Source organism: Manis pentadactyla, chromosome 8, assembly GCF_030020395.1.
Source record: "Manis pentadactyla isolate mManPen7 chromosome 8, mManPen7.hap1, whole genome shotgun sequence".
NCBI classification, from domain to species: domain Eukaryota; kingdom Metazoa; phylum Chordata; class Mammalia; order Pholidota; family Manidae; genus Manis; species Manis pentadactyla.
The window spans coordinates 115,258,322-115,268,831 of NC_080026.1; the positions used below are offsets into that span (position 1 = coordinate 115,258,322).

General features: G+C 41.8%; 1 long non-coding RNA gene across 1 annotated transcript; it reads left to right on the plus strand.

Moving 5' to 3' along the window:
- The first annotated feature begins 345 nt into the window (after nucleotides 1–345).
- LOC130684641 (uncharacterized) lies at nucleotides 346–10,104 on the plus strand. The gene is made up of 4 exons (XR_008999004.1): nucleotides 346–383; nucleotides 2,039–2,135; nucleotides 7,238–7,405; nucleotides 8,385–10,104. It is a non-coding gene; the product is annotated as an uncharacterized LOC130684641 (long non-coding RNA).
- The last annotated feature ends 406 nt before the right edge of the window (nucleotides 10,105–10,510 follow it).

Below are 10,510 nucleotides of genomic sequence, written 5' to 3' on the forward strand. Positions count from 1 at the left end.
GTTTTGGGCAGAGAGGGGGTGGAAACCAGATAGATGTGTTTCAGAGAACTTGATGACCTTTTGTTTGCTTTGTTAAAAAAAATAAAAAGTATTTGAAATGTATTGATGGTGAACTATCTTTTCCCAAAGATGGGTGCAAGGATTCCCTAAGCAGAATGTTCATTTTGTCAACAACAGCACCATTTGCTATCCTTGTGGGAATTTCATAATATTTATTAATATTGAAACCAAGAAAAAGACTGTCCTTCAGCGTATGAATGGAGTTGTGGGCGTCGTGGCAACTAATCCTCCTTATGAAGTTGTGGCTTTTTCTGACCGGAAGCTAAAACCTATCTTCTATATATGCAACTTCCCTGGTTTGACCAGAAGGACCAAATTAAAAGGTATCCTGCAAGCCCCTTCCTCTGCCATAACTGAAAGATTTTGTTATAAGATGTGACCAGATCTAGTTCTTATCAATGAGGGGTTTTGGGGGAAGGGTTTTGTAATATACATTTTTAAAGAAGGAATCAGGCTGATCATGGCTGATTTAATCACCTGGGCTACAGCCTTGCTACTCAAAGTGTGGTCTGCTTACCTTCAACATGGCATCACCTAGGATGGTACACATACAGAAACTGTCCCATCCCAGACCCAGTGAATCAGAATCTGCATTTTAACAAGATTCTCCAGGTAATTCATATGCACATGAAACTTGAGAAGCACTGGATCAGAAGACTATCACAGCACTTAAAGCAGTTTGAGAACCTTTTTCAGAACATTTTTTTCTTTCCTGTTGATTTATTGAAAATCTTGGTGAATTGATACTGTGTAACTTCTAAAGATAAGTCTCCGAGCCTCAATTTCCTTATCTGTGAATGGGATAATAGTAGTATCTACTGTTAAGTCTGTGTTGATTATAAGTGAAATTGTATGGATATATGTATATACATACAATTTCATTTATGTAATGTGTCAATCAATGTTACCTATTGCTTAAATTATTGCTGAATCCTTATAGAAACAGCTGACCCAGACCGGACAGCTGCATATCTACTGGAGTCTTCATCTGATTCCCTCACTTAACACATTAGGGCAGAAAGCTCCAGGGAGCTTGAGGCTGGTCCTAGTTATGTAGCCTTACAGGTCAAATACGTGTTTGGGTCAAGCCAGGGAATTCCACTATAATTAATAACATCTTATTTGTGGAGAATTAAGTTTTCCTCATTAATCAGACTACACTAAGTAAATTCAGCAAATAACAAAGTTTAGTGTTATATTATGCTCAGTTAAAGTGAGAAGAGTAAAAAAAAAAACAGAAACAGAACCATTAAAAATAAACAGAACTTGCAATAAAGATACTAACGTAAAAAAAGACAGATGTAGAGAAGTCAAAGCTCGTACCTGTCTGTGGAAGCACACTGAAGAACAGCAGAGAGGAAGACCAGAGCCCCACACAGGCAGGCAGAAGCACACACCTCCTTGTCTTAGCATCCTCATAATGCACATTTTAAATACAGTGTTGCTAAGACTTAAAGTCATGTTTCATTTCTTCAACTACAGGTACAAACGAGAGTAGAACTTTGTATAGTTCTTCCAAGAACTGGAAGATATTAAGTAAAGTGCCAGATATCGCCTAAGGTACAGAGATATGGAAGTAAGCTAAAATGATTACAACTCCCCAAGTATTTAAAGTTGTTTGAATAACTTTTCTAATTACAGAGTTTCATAAGTTTATGGAATATTTTATGGTTCTTAGGTCATTTCAACTCACACTGGGACATACACACTGCAGTATGCTCAGTCCTGCATGGAAGTCTCCAGACAGTGACCTAATGGTCTTAATTTACTCTTAATATTTTTTAAAAGCAGATCTTAACTTTGCTCCTAGTTTTCTATTCCTAGTCTTAAAAATCAGCCCCAGGAGATCACTTTTTCCAAGAGCTAAATGCCTTTGAATTATGTGAAAATCTTTAGATAAAGGAAATAAACTCTGGTCTGGGCTTAAACTTAATCTGAGCATGATAATTAAATCCTTGTAATGGATTTTGTATTTCAGGCAATGTTCTTCTGGACTACACTTTGCTTTCATTCAGTTACTGTGGCACCTACCTGGCTAGTTACTCCTCTCTTCCAGAATTTGAACTGGCCCTCTGGTAAGTTGCAGCATCCTGCAGATATTCTTTCACTGAGTTAACATTTTAACCTTGTCCTTCTGGGTGTTATCAAAGGATGAAGACATGAAAAGTCTGTAACAAAGAAAAATGGAAGGAATCAAAGCCCTAATCATAAGGTTTAATATAGTTGCTACTTTCAGGCATAAAGTTTGGCAGGGCAAAAGCTATATGAGACTTAAATTGCTTACTGTCCTCCTCTTTTTATTAATATGTTGTATTTCCTTTGTCAGGTAAAGAATACATTAATAGATACATAAAAGTTTCATCTTCAAATAAATAGTAACTGAGTTGTTTGCATATTTTCCACTAATGTTGAAATTAAGGTAGTCTCTATATAGAGCTCAATTTGAAGTAATTGTTTTTAGACACATCGAAACAATTATATGTCCAGAGAGTGGAACATTCTACCACATTTGGCAGCTGCATAGGAAATACCTGTGGGCAAGTATTGTGTCTTTGCTGGATCATTTCATGTGACCAACTTCAAAGCTGCACTTACCCTTCCATCCATAATATAAACTTCTTCAGGCAGAAATATGTCTTTTAAGAAGTACAAAATGTTCCAGCAATAATTGAGGGTACACCTTACATACCAACATTTCTCATACAAAAATGTAATAATCTAGATTCAGAGAGCCCATTTAGTTTATGCAGTTTCTTCTTCTAAAAAGTTTTATTCAGGTACAACTAATATTAGTAAACTGCTCATATATAAATTATGCAATTTAGTAAATTTTGACTTGTGTATACACCCCTGAAACCATCACCATAATCAAAATAATAAATATATCCATCACCCCAAGAATTTCCCTGTGCCCCTCACTGGCCTTCCTTATTGGCCCTTGCCACACATGCCCCTCCCCCACTGATGCCATTCCCCCACCCCCAGCCCCCAGATAACCACTGGTGTGCTTTCTGATGTCCTCTGCATTAGTTTAGTTTGCATTTTCTAGAATTTCATATACAGGGAGTCACACATTATATACTCTTTTTTTTGTCTATCTTTCATGTGGCGGCATTATTTGGAAATTCTCTTATGTTGCTGTGTGTATCAGTAGTTCATCCCATTCCATTCCCTGGTATGGATATACCACAGCTTGTTTATCCACTCACCTGTTGGTAGATATATTATTAGTTTGCTAGGACTGCTGTTAACAAAGTACCACAAACTTAGCGCCTTAAACAACAGAAATATACTGTCTCAGTTCTGGAGGCCGGAAGTCTGAGATCAAGGTGTCAGCAGGATTGGTTCCTTCCGGGTTATGAGGGAGAATCTATTCCAGGCCTTGCTCCTTGGCTTGGAAATAGTTTTTAGAGACATTAAACATGTCTTCATCAACACGTCTTCATGTTCACATGACGTTCTCGTGCACGGGTATCGGTCTCTGTATTTCCCCCTTTTATAAGGATACTAGACGTACTGAGTAAGGCCACACTAAATGACCTCATTTAATTTAGGAAAGACTCTACTTCCAAATAAGGTCACATTTTGAGATGTTGACGATTAGGGCATCAACATATTAATTTGCCTGTGGGCAAGTAAATGGGGAGGATACACAATTCAACTCATAGAAGTACTTATGAGTAGGAATCAGCCTCTGAAGAGCAGAAAGAAGATGATTCCAAGCAGAGAAAGGCATTTGCAAAGGCCATGAGGTCAGAGAAAATATGGCAATTTTGAAGATTTAATTAAGAGGTCATAAATGGAACAAGTGCTTGGCCATGAGAGGCAAGCCTGAAGGGACAGTCTGAGGCCCGCTCATGAGCAACCTTGTAAATGAATAACCATGTAGTTTTATCATCCAAATCAGGATACTTGTGGAAGTGACAAGGGCTGTTATTAATTAATACAGAAGGATACTTTCCCTATCTACGAGCCATGCTAATGAGCACATCCTTTATCCTAAGGGCGATATTAAAGGGTTTTAAGTAGGAATGTGACATGCTCAGATCTGTGGGTAGGAAGACCCCTAGCCATACCGTGAAGGTATACTGGAGGGGATTAGTGAGAACATGAATTAGAAGGCTGTGGTGGTCCAGGTGAGAGATGATAGCAGCACAGACTAGGGCTGTGGGAGTAGGGATGGAGGGCAGTGGGGATCCTGGGAGTGTTGAGGAGGCAGCACCATGGCACTTGATTACTTGGCTGTATGTTGGGTGTGGTGCTGAGGGAGAGGAACAGTCAAGGGTCATACCCAGAGTTGTGATGGGCAACCTGGGGACATTATGGTGCTATTTAGAAAGATATCCCAGAGGGAAGTTGGGAGAGGCAGTCAGGGAAGATGAGTCGAGACAAGCTGAGTTGAAGGTGCCTGTGACAATAAACAGATGTGATCACCCTACAGAAGTGGCTTAAACAAGACAAAAGTTTCTTTCATGTGCCTAAGTCTGGGTATGAGCAGCCCATGGCTGGTATGGTGTTCCCTGGTGTCAGGGACCAGTCACCCATTATCTTGTTGCTCTCCCACGCTTAATGTGCTGCCCTCGTCTCTAGTTTAAAGTGGCCACTGCCCAAGTAGTTTTGGGAGCCAGCGGGAAGGGAAAGGGATAAGGGAAAGGGCACAAACCTTTCTTGGAATGCATAGCCTGGAAGTTGCACACATCACTGCCACATGGTTCCCACTGGCCAGCTTAGAAGCAGGCCTTGTTGAGCTACAAGGCTGGCTGGGAAACATGGCCCTCACCATGGGTGACCATGTGGCTGACTAAAAACCAGGGGTTCTGTGACTTGGAGGGAGAAATGGAGGATAAATGTTGAGGGCCACACTAGCCTCTGCCACAGATATCCAGGGCTGGAGCTCAGCAGAGAGGGCTGGAGACAAACATTTGGGAGTTGTTAAATCAGACTGGTAATCAAAGTGCTAAAAGTGGTTAAGAACATCTAAAGGGTGGAACCAAGAGGAAAACAAATAAAAGGGACTGAAAGAGGACAGGGAACCTAATATGAGATTCAGGAGGAGCAGTTGTGGATGGAAAATGGACACTAGGCACGAGGGTTCCAGAATATGGCTGTGTTCTGTGAAAGCAGAGCCTGAGGCAGCAACTCGGGAACCCCACGTTTAGTTGGGGTTCCCCAGGAAGGAGGAAAGGAGGAGAGCTCAACATAATGAGGGCTCGTTATTTTGCTGGCCACCACTTAGCACCAATTGACGGCTTCATCTCCCAGGTGGTCTTCTGAGAGGCTGTATGAACTACGTGAACGGGGACAGTCCTCAGACAGTGGGCTGGGAAGGGCAGAGGAAGAGGTAAGAATTTACCAGTTCCTGCTGTCCCACCAGTCAGAAGTTCACTGCACAGGGTGGTAACTGCTGCATTTTCAGGTTTAGTGAGACCTTCTGTGTGTCATGCCCAGGGGCCATGCCACTAGGCATATGGAGCAGGCATGAGGGGAGGCACATGTACCCACGTGAAGTCAGTCGGAGCCTACCCAGTTGGACAGCCCCTGAGTCAGCGAGGCAGAACAGGCTCCAGAAACTGTGGAAGCTGAGAGGTTTGAGATGTCCTGTAAGAGGTGTGTGCCAGCGAGGCATTCCAAGAGTCATTCCAGAGGCAGTAGTGGTGAGCTGCATCAGATCCCACAGACGTGAAGTCAGACAAGGACCGAGAAGAGCCTGCTGGAATTAGAATGAAGCCAGATACTGCATTTGGAGAGGCTGTGTCAGTGGAATGGTGGTGGGTCCTGGGACAGGAAGAGATAGGGAGCAAGGAAGAGGAGGCAGCGAGCTTAGGACAACCCCGTCAAGAAATTAGGCTCGAGGGAAAGGGAGAAAGACATGGAAGGGTAAATTTGAAGGAGGCTTTTTTACAGTTGGTACAGATGAGCACTCAAGTGTTGACAGGAAGGAGTCAGGAAAGAGTCTAAAGATGCACAAGTGAAGGAATAACGGATGAACTAATGCTCCTAAGAAGGTGAGACCCAGCGCCCAGAGCACAGGCAGTGCGAGTGGCCTTAGGTAGGACATGCCTTCCACTGTGGTGGGAAAGGACAAGGAAAGAATGATACAGGGCCTCACAGGTTGTTATGCTTGGTAGCAGAAATTTGGGGAATCATCAGCTGACGGCCTCTATCTTCTTCATGGGACCCAAGGCCATTTAGTGGGAGTAAGAAGGAAGTGGAGGAGTTAGAGGCTTTGGGAAAATGGGCAATATTGAAAATGGCTGCTTTTGAGAATGGGAGAAAGAACTGACCAGAGAAGCAGCAGGACCAGAGGTCGTACTGAGGGTCCAGTGGAGTGATAACCATGAATGTATAATGTCACTAACACGTGGTCCTGTGTTCTTTGTTCCTCTCTCTCCAGCAGCCTGGGCTCCCAGTGGTATGTCTCCAGGGCTGATGGGTTTTGCCAGGCATCTGAGGCAGAAAGTCAAAAGATTCCGGGAATCAGCAACGCTGGTTGCTGGCTGATAAGATGGACAGGACACTTGTGATGGGGATGCAAGGACAGGAGAGCCAGAAGGGAGCTGAAAGACAGGGCAAGCTCAGTAAGCAGCAGTGCCAGGTTCTTAGTCACAACTCTGAATGGAGTGCTGGTTCCTTGCATGAGGGGGCAGCTCACATTTATTTTTTCCTCCCATTTCATTTAGCAAAAGATCTTGCCTGTGGAAGGAGTTCAGGATATTCTCTTCAATGGGTAAATGAATGAATCCATGTTAAAGTACTAATACTGTGATTTAAAGTCAGGAAATGATCAGTTGGTATCAATGTGTATAGTACACCTAGATCCACACAGAGTATTCGTATTTAGTAATTAGAGATTTAGACACCCACAATTGTTTCTCAGCAAATGCGATGATACATTCCACTTTCTAGATGTGGATGGATTAAATCCACATTTAATAAAGAGGATAAAATAGTGTTAGTAGCATATGATAGAGTGTTATTTTTAAAACACTCAGTTATTTTGCTTTTTTAGAAGGGTATACTATAATTATTTATAAATTTGATATTAATATGGAGTAAATAAATTGCATCATAAGTTAAGTCTCAATCTATGTAAATTATTTTCAAATAATTAAGTAAATGTCCTCAAGATATGAAATTCAAATGAATTATTTTTCACCAAATGCAATTTTCCTCTAAGGAACTGGGAATCAAGTGTTATTTTGTGCAAGAAGTCACAACCTGGTGTAGATATCAGCCAGATGACTTTTAACCCCATGAACTGGCACCAGCTGTGCTTGTCAAGTCCAAGTACAGTTACTGTGTGGACCATTGAAAGAAGTAACCAGGATCATTATCTCAAATCCAAGTAAGAGACTTCGTTACACACAACAGAGTTGTGGTCTTCATTTGCATTCATGTGATGTGACTGGATGCCGTGTGTGTGTGTGTGTGTGTGTGTGTGTGTGTGTGTGTGTGTGTGTGTGTGTGAGAGATACGTGATAGATCCTCTCCTGTGATGCTGGGCAGAGGCAGCCAGCTGCAGCTCCCGACCAGCCAGGTGATCCCACAGGTAAACGACCCATACAATTACAACCATTCCGTACCTGTACAGCCATTCTGTTTTCACTTTCAGTACAGTGAAATATTAAATACTTTATTGTAAAATAGGTGTTGTGTGAGGTAAGTCTGCCCAACTAAGTCCAATGTAAACGTTCTGAGCACCTTTAAGGTGGGCCAGGCTAAGCTATGATGTTTGGTAGGTTGTGTATTAAATGCATTTTTGACTTACAGTGTTTTCAGTTTATGATGGGTTTATCAGGAGGTAACCCCATTGTAAGTTGAGGAATATCTGTATATATATTTTACTCAGTGTTTTCAAACTTGCATTAATTGTCAACATTTAATATTTGGTAAGATTTCTCATAAATATCCAGATTACGATATTCTCTTGAAATTATGGAACCAAAATTCTCATGTCAATAGACCCTCTTGACTCGAACTGAGTGCCACCTACCACCTTTAGGAGGGAAGACACTTTCCTGTTTGCCACAGTCCTCACCTGGCCACACACATCACTTGCCTGACCTGTCAGTGCTCAAATTTACATTTCCTGCTTTCGATATTCACTTTGAACATTTCTGAAAATCTCTGTGTACTTAATGTATAACTGCATTACTCATCCTTTGGTGATCTAATATATAGTTTAAAATGTACTCTTTGGCTTTTATCTGTCTTTTTTCGTAAATTATAACACTTTCGTACCTTGCTTACCACCCATAAGCAGCAATTACATCAGTGACTGGTTTCTGTTAATCTGATTATTCTGATGTCTCTTATTTCTACAGGTTGGTAAAACTACCTATGGAAGATGGAACATTTTTTAATGAAACAGATGTAATTTTCCCCCAGTCATTGCCCAAGGATCTTATCCATGGACCTGTGCTCCCACTGTCAGCCATGGCCGGGCTAGTAGGCGAAGAAGCAGAAACTTTCGGGGTAATCACCCGTCGCCTCTCCCAGTTTGCTTACAGTTCTCATAGTCATCCTATGAGACATGCAGGATAGACAGGATCATCTTGGTTTAGCCCTGGACACCACAGAGAGGAAGGCTCTGGAGATTTGAGTTTGGACCTGGGCGGATGATGGCGCTGACAGCAGAAACAGGGAGCCCAGATGTGATACCCGTTTTGGACACACTGAATTTGTTGGGAAGGCCTGGTGGGAACTGGCCAAGCGGACCTAGCACTGGGGAGAAGGCAGGGCTGGAGACGCAGAGGTCAGAGTCATTCCCACGGACAGGCTGATGAGAGGGCTGGGGAGGGGACCTGTTTCGACGGAGAGGAGAGAAAGGGCATCAGGGAAGAGAGCCGGAGAGGAAACTGACTGCCAAGAGCTGGGAGGAAGAAGACGAGCCTGAGGAGGAGCAGTCACAGAAGCAGGAGCAGGTCTGGAGAGAAGAAAAAGGCCATGGAAAATACGGCCTTGAAGAAAGTTTCAAAGAGAATTTGTCAACTCTCATTCATTCGTCCAGCGTATTTTTCAGGCTCCTCCTATGCAGCAGGCACTGTTTTAGGCACTGTGGTCACGTGGTGACCAGCCAGGCATAATCCCTACGCCTTGGAGCTTCACTCTATCAGGGAGACAGAGCAACACTACCACCACCACCAAGAGTAAAAAGATCCATTAAATCATTGCAAAATGCGATGGTTATAACCTGATAACTGGGGAGGGCAGGAGGTGGAGGTGAGGATGAGGTTAATATATGGTCAATGGGGAGATGACACCTATGCTACAGGCAGGGTAAAGAACGTTCAGGCAGAGGGAACTGCATGTGCAAGAGCCCTGGGGGAAGAAAAGAACTCTTATGTTTGAGAAGCTGAAAAAAGACCCATGTGGCTGCAGCAAGTAAATGAGGGGACGTGCAGAGCAGGCTGGATCAGAGAATAGCACATTCAGGGCCTTTGCGATGAACCTAAGGAGTTTGATTTAGCTAAGCTCCAAACTGCAGTATACTAATGTTTGTGTTTGAGCTCTAAAACACCAATAATGGAAGTAGAGGCTCCCAAATATCTTTGACCACTGCAGAGAAGGAAGCTATAGATACTAAAAATAAATCAGTGTGGTAAATTAGTTGATTAAAAAATCTCTGGCAAGCAAGAGAATAGGTGGTATGCTCTTAGTATTTCCTCTAAAGGATGACAACTATTCACTTTTAAAATTACAGAATATGCCTAATTCCTTCTAATAGCACAGGTCTTAGCCTTGAAATTCAGCCACAGAGCGGCAGCCAAGTAAAAAATAGATCAGTCATCAAGGTTTACAACTTGAAAAAAAAGTTTCTATGTTTATTATTTGATGCCTAGGAACCCACATTTCCAACTATTGCAGGTCTTTTTTCCTGCAGTAAATTTCTGTAGGAGTCCTCATCTTTCACATTTTGCACCAACATGATCAACTCTGCATAAAATATTTAAAATTCAGGCATTTGTCCTTGTCATTTGAAAAATGCTATGAAATTCCTGCTTTAAATAAGTGGAGTTATCTTTTTTTTTAATGCTCATAATAAACAGGCGTCTTTATTTCCTAGGACTTTCGCACTTAGGGTATTTTAAACTTCTTCTGAAAACGGAAATTTAACGTTAAAGTTTGACATCTCTAAATCATATGTGGAATATTAATGAAGTGACATAATTTAAATCTACATTAGAAATTAATTTTCCCAGTACTTTTTCATGGGATGGGTAAATAAGGTGAGAAAAATGACTAAAATGTTGATTAATGTCTGAACAATGAGTGAAATCATAACCAAAAACAGATCTCAATGTCTCAACTCTATTCCTGCAAATGACAGTTCTCATGACCTGGGTAAAATGGCAAAGAAATCAGTAATGACTTGATCTATGTAAGAGTCTTAAAAAATGTCAAGCTGTGGACTTTTACAAAATTACAAATATTAAATACTCCCATTCTC